At 40.4% G+C, this 13,157-nt stretch overlaps 1 pseudogene; it reads left to right on the top strand.

Moving 5' to 3' along the window:
* The first annotated feature begins 1,563 nt into the window (after positions 1-1,563).
* On the top strand, positions 1,564-2,433 carry LOC130135313 (uncharacterized; annotated as a pseudogene).
* The last annotated feature ends 10,724 nt before the right edge of the window (positions 2,434-13,157 follow it).

The raw sequence follows: 13,157 nt of genomic DNA, 5'->3' as shown, positions 1-13,157 counted from the left end.
CTTTTCTTAGCTAAAAAAGTAAGGGCTCCGTAAGACACGGCAAAAAGTCTTGTCACTAATTAAATCTAATAGTGCGAAATCATGATTCTCGTGGACTTCCAAAAAGCAAGCTTGTCGATTCTCTCGCGAGCTTTCACAAAGCATGATTCTCGTGGACCTACTATTGCTTCAAAGTGTCCCTACATAAATCCCATCTTTATATAGCTGTACTAGCTTAAATATATACTCGAGCAACTATAGTAATCCTTGCCACTTACATTGCAAGAATACAACTATAGTACAAATATTTATGATTTTGCTTTTGAGCGAAGTATAGGAGAGGGTATTCTATATAACTACTATGCACATAAACTATTGCAAATTTATACATTTCAACTTCCGATAAGGATTTTCTCATATTTGATTGACAAGACATGCAATCGTTCATAGTTAGGTCGACGAAGGCGTCGCACAATATATCATTATAATATGAGATACTTTTTTTTTATTGTGATTATTTATTTCATGAGATGATTCAATCGTGTAATAAATTGAATCACGTCTAAGGTTTAAGACTTAATTTTGCAAATATGGAGTACGTATATGATGGAACAGAAAAAAAATTCAAAGAAGGTGGAGAAGAAGAAGGGAGGAGGGAAAGAACGAAGAAGGAAATAAGAAGAAGGATTGTGTATCCGAAGGAAGTGGGACTTGTTGGTTGATGGGATGTGTCGGTGGACCTAACAATCACGCGGAGTAGAGTGGAAGCATCGTGGAGATTGGGGAGAAGTTCAGTTTGGTTTTTTCCATAGGACAAGCCGACTCCAAAGTCTCCAGTCAAGCAAGGTTCAACCAATCTTTTTTTGCATCTTCTTATATGGTGCCTGTCTCCAAACACACCAATCAATTCTTTACCAATTTCTCTTCGCCCAAAGACGAACAGAAACATGGCCTGTTGTAAATTAAGTTGGATCGCAATTGATCGCATTGAAATTATAATTGTCAGAATTGCGCAAGATGTCGCCGTATATTCTCTTTGCAAAAAAACGTAATTAGCACAGTAAAAGAAGAACGATATACCAAAAGTTTTTACGTGGAAAACCCAATATGGAAAAAATCACGGGACGCTGATCCAAGAACTGCTCCACTATAATCAAAGGATTACAATTAACACTTTAACGGCGTTTTTCTCACAATAAATCCTCACAATTGTCACAAAACACATCCTTACTTGATGAACTCTTAAGATCTCTCGTGTTTATGCATATTGTTGAAGATTCTTGTGATTTCTCTGGAGTATTTTTTGGTGTACACAGAAACCTCAACCTAAGCCCTTCTGTTTATGGCCATAGATTTCCACCCAAGTTAAGAATCCTCCCTGATTAATTGAAAATCACCTCCCAATTAGAAATCTCCCCGATTGATTGGAATTCTTCTAATTAGGCAATCACTAGTATTAATTCCATCATGGTATTCTTTCTAAAACAGATTTCTTCCTTGTTAGCGTCCTACCATAATTGGACTTGTTCCAATTAGATATTCTTGATGAGCAATCTTTGGGATTTTTCAAATCAATTCCCGAACATGTTGGGAGCAGTTAATGCTCTCGGCTCCATGAATGTCTATCTAGTGTTGCTACTTATTCTTGTTCTATTGCAAGCGATGACTAGCGATGCCGGGTCGAGTAATCTGCAGTGTGTTGCTTGATCCTGTGGTGACATTTGCAATATACGTCATCCGTTTCGATTGAAGAGTGATCTCAAAGGATGCGGTGACTCAAAATATGAGTTGGCTTGTGAAGATAATCGCATTGTTGTGTACTTTCATGATGGTCGATTTTATGTGCAGTCTATCAATTATTCCACCTACCAAATTAGATTGGTAGATGATGGGTTGCAAAAGGATAATTGCTCGTCTCTTCCCCGTCATCTATGGACGTTCCGTGAATTATTTATCAATCTTAAGAGCTCATACATCACGTACATCGAAGGTACAATGGTCATTGTGAACTGCTCAAAGCCAGTTAGTTCTCCACTCTACATCTCTACCGGTCCATGCATTGAGGGGTCGTACTCTTCCAACACATCATCGAATTGGAACTTGTATCCTTTGCTCAATCCAAATGCTTCGGATGTCAGGGATTTTTGCACCATCCGCAGTTGGACGCATCTATCAAAGTTTACGAAGAAGGAGCGGATCAATAGTAGGTCCTACAACTATGAGCTAATCCATAAATTTATGGCCGATGGATTTGATCTCGAATTTGGTGGATTGAAGAAAACTTTTTTTTGCTACTTTAATTTCTATGACTACTTTAATTTGTTTAACCACTTTCGTTCCAATAGATTTGATCTTTATAGCATCGTCCTCGGGGGAAATCAGGTTTGCGGATCCAAGCTCTACGGGGGCGGTGCGTATCGGTCGTCAATGAAATTTAACTGTAATTTTGCATGATTTTGTACACTTTGTCACTTGCTACTTTCTCTTCAACAATGGAAAATGAAAGGAATATCTAATATCCAAGAAAATTATGACAAAATATACATGATAATGTACATCAACAATGTTGTATATTTGAAGGGTTTCGGGAGCTTCACATTATTTATTAATATCAAATTGAAGGAGTTGCAAGATTCGCAAAAAAAATGAAAAAGTGACGCTAGAAGCCACCCCCGAACAGAACCACTTCAGCTGCTTTATAACTCCTTTCCACGAAGGGCTACAACTCTTATTGTAAAAAAGAAAAATTGCGAGCACCCACATGACTAGTTTTTTTTTTGTTGGCATAGAATTTACATTTTCTTATTTTCTTAATTAGTTCTTTAATTAGTCACTTAACCAATAATTTAAGACAAACTCGTAAACATTCCTTAAAAAACCGTAGTCATGTTTGGGTAGGAGGAACTAAATTATTCATTAAAAATGAAAAGCAATGTTTCTCTAAATTGTTGACCACTAACGAAGCGAAATGAGTTCCTTGTATTGTCTATCATCTACGTGAAAAACGAAGCTTATTATTTTCATTTATTGCAAATGCATGCATGTCACGCCCCGAACCCCATTGGGCACGCTACATCCGCCACTGGTCGATTTGTGCGACATCCCAGGGTTATCGCCGACCTCACATAACCATCAGATATTTAAAGCCACAGCGGATACAACAATTAATCCCGGACAATTTAAAACTGGGGAAAACATTCAGGGAGAATACACATATTTCTTTTCATTACCAACTTATAAAATATTTACAGATTACAACCACCATAAGCACTTGCGCACCGCCTTAGAAACTACCGATATACAAAAAGAGTTCGATGACCTGGTATTTTAACTCCAAAAATGGTACTCATCCAAAGACTATTCTCTATCCCTCTACTAGCCTCTACGCCCCTTACTTTGCGTTCATTCTGAGTCTGACTCCTCATTTTCTGACTCCGAACTCTCTTGAGCAGTTTGCTCCTCTGAGGGCTCTGACTCTGCCTCGATCTCAATCGGGTGATTGATGTCGCCCGACTCAGCTGGAGCTGCGTTCTGAGACTCCTTAGCTAGAAAATCGAAGAAGTTATACTCAAGTACGAAATTGGGATCCATGTATTCCTCAAAAGGGAGTATATACTCCGGATCTCCTACAGGCTCTTCCGACTCCTCAGGCTCGCCATCAGGCTCTACCTCGAGCTCCACTTTCTCTGGTTCCTCCTCGGGGATTGGTTCCAAATCGATGTCCATCGGATCGTCTTCAGCTTGCAACGCTTCGGGCTCGGGTTCATGCTCAGCCTCTGAAGATCCCTGAGCAGCAGGTGCCGAATGCAAACTCGACTGAGCTAAACTAGTATCCACACTAGTCAACTCTTCGTTTATCGGGGGTATGGCGGACGGGTCCCAATCCCCTACTAAATCAAATGGAACATCGAAGCTTCTAACGGGCCTGAACTCATCCCTGGCTTGATCCCGGAAGAACTAGGCAGTGTACTTATGCTCTTCTCAAAGAGGCAAACCTACATCCATAAACACGGTAGAAGTGTGCTTAATCCAGGTCATCCCATCTCCCATCGGAAATTCTGTAGCATCAAACTCGGTGTGCACTGGTACCCCAAAACGCTCTGGTGGCTGCGGTGGAGGATTCATGGATCCGGTCGGGGTTCTGAAAATATTGGTTGAAACAACCATGAGAATACTTCTCAGCAAGTTCACCCCTAGACCCCACCTAGGCTATCACGTACCTCCAGACAATTACCCAAACACACATTCGCACACATACCATTATCACATAGCAGGCACATCAATACAATCACAAGCATGCACAATTCTTATGTCATGCACTCGTTCCGTTCTCATCATATCCCATTCACATTCCTCGTCAGTGACTCGCGTACACGTACACACCTCAGGTACACTGCGACCTCTTTCCACAACACTTCCAGGCCCGCGTAAACGTACACGCCTCAGGCCAACAGATACTACCTACTGCGCAACCCGCGTTGAAGTACACGCCTTAAGCTGGCAGTCTTCTGGTAATACCGGGTATCGTCCCGCGTAAACATACACGCCTCAGGACGGCACAATTTTCATGAATACATATCACACCACATTTCTTTCTCACTCAGGCACATGCTCAACCAGCATTTACCACACACAACTGGCCAATCACATGTGACCCGTGCATGCATCAATTATACACAAACCATGCTCACTCAGCAGTCAACACGGCCAATTTTAATAATTAAAACAATTTGGCCCAAACGTGCACATAATTAACTTAATTCAATCAACCAATTGCACAATTGCGCACTCAATTTCACCACCCAAACTCACTTATAATTCAAACGCACATAAAACACAGAAATCGCTATTTTTCTCCCACCTAACGACGCCAAATCGATTCCGGTCCTTCACGGGACTTTTTCACCATAAATTCTCGATTCTAAAAATCCAACTTCGTCCCGATCGGCCCTTCACAGCCCCATGAACAGTAGTCCGTAGCCCACTGTTGTCCTCTAATTTCCAATAAAAATTGTCCGAATTTCATCCTAAGGCCCGCCACAAAATTTCCACTCCTAAATCATGCAATTCCGCACTTAACTTATACCCGATTTCGTCCAAAAATCGCTAGTCGATACTCGAAATCCTAAGTTGGGTTTAGAGCGCGACTTACCCGCGTTCTAGACTATCGCGGCTCGAACGGAAAGCAGCGGCGCTCAATCGGGAACGGCGGCGACGGCGGGCGGCGACGGTGAATGGTTTTCGGCGAGCGGCGATCGGCTTGGGCGGTGGCCGGCTAGCTCACGGCCAAGAGGAGAGACCGAGAGGAAGAGAGAGAGAGAATGGTGGGATGGGGGTGGCGTGAGGGTGATGGCGGCTCGCGGCGGTGGGCGGCGCGGCACGACGGCGATCTGGGTGGCGGCGCGGCGACGGGCGACCAAGGGGCGGCGTTCGGCGGGGGAGGGGCTCATGGTGGAGGGGGTTTCATGGGGGAGAGAGGGGGACCGAATGGGGGAGGGGAGAAGAGAGAGAGAGAGGATAAACTTAAACCAAATTGACCAAAACGGCAAATGACCAAAACGCCCTCGTCTAATCTTTTTAATCCAACGGTCCAGATTCGATCCAATCTTGAAATCAACGGTCCAGATCGAATCTTACCAAAAATATCCAAGGATATACTTGTAATTTCTCAAAAAGTCTAAGGGCAAAATTGTATTTTCCAAATTTTAGGGCAAAATTACCAAAATGCCCTTTGCCCATAAAACTAACCTTTTAATAAATCCCAAGGGTAAAATGGTCACTTTCTCCGTTTCTCGTCGAAATCGAATTTTTCTGAAAAATCTGAAGAAATCCAGAGTTGCACGTTCCAATTACAACGTCGTCCAAAGGCCCTACCGTGACTTTTCGAATTTTCTGATGCTCGGTTTGGTCTCTAATACAAATTTAAATTATATATGTATAACGTAACTCGAGCGTTTCTCAGACTAACGGGTGGCTTTTTGGGAAATTCGTTTATACGACCCGTGACTGATACTAAATCGAGTCACGTACAATTTATTCAAACCGTACTGACTTCGGTTGCCAATAAAATCGCGAGGATCGATCACTAGGTTCGATGAGTACGATCGTTCGGAATAAGTTCGGGATCGTTTGTCAATTCATTTCGTGGTCCGGCGGAATCACCCGCGATCCACTACTATAACAGTGGCGAATTGACCCTTTGTTATCCTTGGATCGGCCTACAATGGCCCAAAATGTCACCTCGGCGATTTTATGATCGCAAGTCAATTTACAATCGAATTTTTACTTAGTCGTACGAATTTAAAATTCCCAGCTAGCCTTTCCCTAACGGTTAGTATCCTAGGAATGATCAGTTCCGGGTGAGAACTAACTACGAGCACATGCATAAAATAATTCATTTCATAAATTCCAAGTGATCGAAATTTCGGAATGTCACAATGCATCCCTCTTTTCATATTCTTTTGGACAAAATTCAACATGTACAAAGTAGCATGCTAGAGCTACAACTCTGTTTCCTCACAAGTTTTGCTTGCCAAACTTTTTTTTCCTTCGACTCCTTTTCACATCATTCATTCCTTCCATAGGTGTCCTAGATGATATTGCATTTTGGACAACTTGGGATATTGCGACGCCATTAGGTAAGCGGCAATGATTTATTCTTACAATAATTATGAAAAAAAACTTATTCTAACCTATCAAAATTTCTTCAGTGTTTTTCTATGTAGCGAAATTCGTAATCGGAGCACCATTTGTCGCGATGTTTCTAATCTACAAGTACAGAAGAAGGCACTTAGCAATGGACAAGGACATTGAAGAATTTTTGCAAGCTCACGACAACTTTTTGCCGATAAGATACTCTTACTCGAATATTACTCATGCACTTGGAACTTGTCAAGGATTTTCCAAAACGAGTCTCGTAATAATTTCCCTTTTTCTATTGATATCTAAGGAAGAGCAGAAAACCGAGGGGGGGGGGGGGGGGGATAGAATTTGCATTAGAATCGGCTCCGATGGAAATTGTCTTTTCGGATGGGGGACTGGTCGTGTAAGATCCAATTACAGTTATTGGCTGTGCGCGCATGTGTGGACCGATTCAAATTTTTCTGCAGATGCGTCGTGCTTTTGGAAGCAGCATGGAGGAGGAAAAATATTATAAAAGAAATAATAGGATTATTCGACGAATTTTATTTATTTTGAAGGAGGGGGAAAATTGGGGGAGATATTGCTCCGTTATCAGGACCATCTGCTCCTTTATGTTCCTTGTCATCGTGGTTCTCGTCGACGATTGATGAGATTAAGGTAGTGCCCGATATGCTCGTCACTTATCGTGAATGGCCCACCTCGACCGGGGAGAGCATGGGGGTAATAATTCTGTATTGATCCGAACCAGGAATTTATTGTATATCTACTTATACATTTAACAACAAGCACAAATTCGTCTCATTTTTTTTGTCCTTCCAAAACTGCTTTTCCTAGGACAGAGTTAACGACTAAATTTCATTTAATTACCACCCGAGAACCCCAGTTTGTTTCACTCCAAAGAATAACTCTCTTCAATCTAGTATTTCTCCTTTTACATATCTATGAAAATCTGCGCGTGCGCTCAACTCCAGAGCACTTAATAAGAAAGTATTCTAATTTCCAAAATATTAGCCATCCATAACACCCAATTTGAAGAACAAAAGAATAAAGGGCAATCTTCAGGCTTGATCCTCAGTTTGGGGGCCAATCTTCACACACATCTTCACCATCGTTGCAATCATCTGGTCTCCGGCTTTGTCAGAAAACTCATACAAGAGTTCTTGAAAACGAGCCGACTGACTGGATTCTGCAACAGTGCTTTTTGCCTTCTTATCAGCGTCGATGCGAGCCTGCCGTTTCACTCCGCAGCTCCTTCGCCATCTTCTGCTAAAGCGCTTTAGCCACTGCAATTCGTGATGTGAATTGTCTATCGTTTAAACACCCGTAATTCGTGATGAGATTGAGCAAATCAATATAAGGCCAACAAGCGCACACTTATCACATTCGAAATAGATTTACCATTCAGGCTGCCATGCCTCAAAGCATAAAAAAAATGCTCAAAACTCAAAAGGGTCTCCAACTACTGTTTCGGTGCATAGTCAATAGATTAGTACAGTTTCATATTGGAAATATTAAAAGTTTCTCGGAATGTATCGATTAGCATTTATTAGTTATCTTTCAAGAATGAGAATGAGAAAATAGCCCGTTTGATTAAGGTAATAGTTCGGTTATGTGCTAATAGGAACATATATATGTCCTATTTTATGATCAATTTACAACATGTATTTTGTACATAAAGTATAGTCACTATTTCAGCATTTTTAACGAGTGTCACGAAGGATGCACTAATATGATTCTTTCAATGTCACACCTTTTTCTTAGCGCAAAAGTAAAGCGACATAAGACACGATAAAAGTCTTGTGACTAATTAAATCTACAAGCGAGAAAGCGTGATTCTCGTGGGCTCTAAAAAAGCAAGTCTGTTGATTCTTCCTGTTTTCTTACTTTTGAACTCCCTTTTTTTTTTTTTCGCAAAGTTCAATAAAATAAATCAACCCTGCCAAGTCTTATATAATAGCCAAACCGAAGTTTTATTCCGCATCTATATAGCTTTTTGAAACAAAATTGGTTCATCGTATCAATCCACCATAGTTAAATAGAAGTGGAGATCAAAAGAGATATCACTAGTTTGAAGTGATTACACCAATTGCACGCACTAATGCCCAATCCACGTCAATGGCTATTGGGATTGCTTTTGTCCTGAATAATTATTGAAGCATGTCTCCCTCATGATTCTGGCTAAGACCGATATCCCCCATATCTGCCCCATCCATCATTAGGGTGAGAAAAATTTTCAATAAAGATGATGAAGAGTCTAGATGATGTACAAAGTCAGTAGGACCCATTACTGCTTCATATTATCCCTACATGGATCCTATCATTATATAGCTGTATTAGCAAGTGAGAAAAATTTTCAATAAAGATGATGAAGAGTCTAGATGATGTACAAAGTCAGTAGGACCCATTACTGCTTCATATTGTCCCGACATGGATCCTATCTTTATATAGCTGTATTAGCAGCTACAGTCATTCTTGCTACGTGCATTGCACGAATAGTATTATATTATGGATATATACTATTCTACTTTTAAGCGGAGTATAGGAGAGGATATTTTATGTAACTACTATGCACATAAGCGATTGCAAAATTTATATATTTCAGCTTCATATAAGGATTTTTTCAAATTTGCACAACAAAACACATAGTCGTACATGACTTAGTTGACAATGACGACGTGCAATATATTATTATTAGATGAGATACTTTTCTTATAGCAATTATATATTTCATGAAATGATTCGACCGTGTAAGGAATTGGAATTCCGTCTAAGATTTGTGACTTAGTTTAGCAAATATGGAATACATGTCAAGGGGTTGAGCGCCGACGATGGAACAGAAAACTTTCAGAATGAAGTGGATTTGTCTGTTGATGGGATGTGGACCCCAACAATCACGTGGAGAAAGTGGAAGCAAACTGGAGATAGTGACGAAGGAAATAGGGATGGACACCGGCCGTTCCTCTAGTAATGGAACCTCTATTTTGGTCCACCTCTTCAATTTCTTGACTTTGCATCCAGTTGTTGCGTTGACTGACTCGGAGGCGACACCCAAGTCTCCAATCAAACAACGATCGTCCAATCTCTTTTCAATCTTTTCGTATTGCGCATCTCCTCCGCACCCACCGAGGAATTCTTTACCAATTTCTCTTTGTCCAAAGACAAACAGAGGCATGATTAATGCTCTCGGCTCTATGAATATCTGTCTTGTGTTGCTACTCACCCTTGTTCTATTTCTAGCGATGACTAGCAATGTCGAGCCGAGTAATTGACGGTGTGTTCCTTCATCTTGTGGTGATGTTCGTAATATAAGCTATCCGTTTCGACTGAAAAGTGATTCGAAGGGATGCGGTGTCTCGAGATACGAGCTTATTTGTAAAAATAATCACACTGTTCTACACTTCCTTAATGGCCGATACTATGTGCAGACTATCAATTATACCGCTAGCCAAATCAGATTGGTTGAGACGATTTGTAAAAGGATAACTACTCGTCTCTCCCTTGTCATTCATGGTCATTGTATGACTTCTATACACATTCCTAATTAAATACCCCCATGCAACTTGTACAATGATAGTACACTGGTCACTGTGAACTGTTCAAAGCCTATTTGTTCACCATTCTACATTGCTACCGGTCCATGCATTGAGGGTTCCTAGGGTGCGTTTGGCAACCATTCTGTTTCCGGAAATAATTTCTGTTCAGAAATGATTTTTTTTTATTCCGTGCCCGGGAACAATTTGTAAACATTTGAAGGTGTTTGATAACTATCCAAAATTTCTTTTCATTAATAATATTTTGAATGTTTTAATATTTCTTTCTTTTTATTTTTCTTCTTCTTCCCCTTCCTTGGCCATGGCGAGGTTGCCAGCGCTGGCGACCGGTCATAAGCCAGGGCTGGTGAGGGCTTCGCGGCCCTCGCCAGATCCGGCGAGGGCGGCTTGGGCGAGTGACGCCCTCACAGCCGCCCTCGCCAGATTCGGCGAGGGTGGCCCTCACCCAGGCCGCGAGCCGCCCTCGCCCAAGCAGCAAGGGTCCAGCCCTCGCCCTCGCCGGCGAGGGCCGCGCGCCCTTATAGGCCTTGGCTTATGGCCGGTCGCTGGTGGCCGGCGACAGGCGACAGGCCAGGAAGAAGAAGAAGAAAAAAAAAAATTCTTTTCCATTTCTAATTCTTGTTCCCAGAATAAAGAAGCAACTTTTTTTTGCTTTTTGATTATGTTCCAAAACTGATTCTAAGAACAAATTTTTGCAAATTTATGCCCGGGAACAAAAAATTTACCAAATGGATTTCTGTTCCAAAACTGATTCTGGGAACAAAAGAATAGAAATAGTTATCGTTTGACCGGTTGCCAAACGCGCTCCTACTCTTCCAACACGTCATCAAATTGGGACTTGTATGCTTTGGTCAATTCAAAAGTATCAGATGTTAGGGATTTTTGCACCATTAGCAGTTGACGAGCGCATCATATGATTTTGGGGGTGGGCAGGTAAATAATAGCTCCTTCAACTACTAGCGAATCCATAACATCATGGCCGATGGATTTGCTCTCTACTTTCCTATATTTTCAGAGAAGAAATTTTCTTTTGCTACTTTGATATGTATGGCTACTTTCATTTCCATAACAACTTTGGATCCCTTCGCTTATTAAATAGTGTCTCCAGAGATCGGGTTTGTGGATCCAACAAGTACTCCAAGGGTGGTAAGTATTGATCGGCAATGAAATTTCACCGTAATTTTGCATGATTTTGTACACTTTTTAACTTGCTACTTCCTCTTCGAAACTAGAAAATGAAATGAATATCTAGTATCCAAGAAAAGTTTGTCAAACTATACATGATAGTGTACATCAATGTATACATGTGTCTAGATTATAATTTCTTTTCACAAGAGGGCTAAATCTCCCACTGTTAAAAAAGAAATAAGATTCTTGCGCGACCAACCACATGACTAGTTTTTTGTTGGCATAGAATTTACATTTTATTTATTTTCTTAATTTATTCTTTAATTAGTCAGTTAACTGATAATCGAAGAGACACGCGTTAACAATCCTTGAAAAATTGTAGTCATGTATCGATAGGAGGAACAATATTATTCATTAAAAATGAAAAGCACTGTTTCTCTAGATTTGTTGACTGCTAACGAAGCGAAGGGAGTTTTTTGTATCGTCTATCATTTACTTGAAAAACGAAGCTTATTATTTTCATTTATTTGCAAATGCATGCATTCCACTTGTCATATTCTTTTGGACAAAATTCAGCTTGTACAAAGTAGCTATACGATGTTCATCATGAGGGCGAGAAAATTTTCAATAAAGAAGATGTAAAGTCTATACGATGTTCAAAGTCATTAGGACCCAAAATTACTTAAAGATGTCCCAACGTGGATTCCATCTTTGTATAATTGTTTTAGCGGCTACAGTCATTCTTCCCATGTGCATTGCAAGATTACAATTGTAGTATGGATATATATGATTCTGCTTTTAAGCTGAGTATAGGAGAGGGTATGTAACTGCTATGCTCATAAACTATTGCACATTTATACAATTTAGCTTCATATGAGGATTTTTTTTTCAGATTTGCGCGACAAAACACTCTGTCGTTCATGGCTAGGTCGACTATAAAGCCGTGCAATACATCATTATCATATGAGATACTTTTCTTATAGCGATTATTTATTTCATGAAATGATTCGCCCGTGTAAGAAATTGGAATTACGTCTAAAGTTTGTGACTTAATTTAGCAAATATGGAATACATATAAAGTGATCAAGAACAGAAAAAAATCAAAGAAGGCGGAGAAGAAGAAGGGAGGAGAGAAAAAACAAAGAAGAAAAGAAGAAGAAAGATAGTGAGTGTATTAGAAGGAAGTGGACTTGTTTGTTGACCCAAAAATCACGTGGAGTAGAGTGTAAGAGACGTGGAGAAAGTGGAGGCAAAGTGGAGTTAGTGGAGAAGGAGAGATCAAATGTGAAATAACGTCTTTTGAATATTTTATGGGTGCAAATGAGACTTCATTTTGGGTCCACCTCTTTAATTTCTAGACTTTACATCCATTTGTTTCGTGGATTACTTGGCCTTCTCCATAGGACAAGGCGACTCCAAATGTCCAATCAAACAAGGATCATCGCATCTTTTCTCCATCTTTTTGTATTGCGCCTCCTCCCACACCCACCAAGAAATTCTTTACCAATTTCTCTTTCCCCAAAGACAAACAGCAACATGATCAATGAATATCTATCAACTCCATGAATATCTATCAAAGCACTCCTCCTCATTCTTGTTCTATTGCAAGTGATGACTAGCAATGCCAAGTTGAGTAATTTTCCGTGCGTCGCTTCATCCTGTAGTGACATTTGCAATACAAGTTATCAGTTTCGATTGAAAAGTGATTCTAAAAAATACGGTTACTCAAAGAAAGAGCTGTTTTGTGAATATAATCGCATTGTTTTATACTTCCACGATGGCCAATTCTACCAATTCAGATTGGTCGATGACGGAATGCAAAAGGATAACTACTCATCTCTTCCCTGTCATTTATGG

This window comes from Syzygium oleosum, unplaced genomic scaffold, assembly GCF_021117445.2.
Source record: "Syzygium oleosum isolate NSW1041296 unplaced genomic scaffold, Sole_v2.1 Sole_v2.31, whole genome shotgun sequence".
Taxonomy (NCBI): domain Eukaryota; kingdom Viridiplantae; phylum Streptophyta; class Magnoliopsida; order Myrtales; family Myrtaceae; genus Syzygium; species Syzygium oleosum.
Note: the sequence above shows the minus strand (reverse complement) of the source record. Positions and strands in the feature narration are given on the sequence as shown.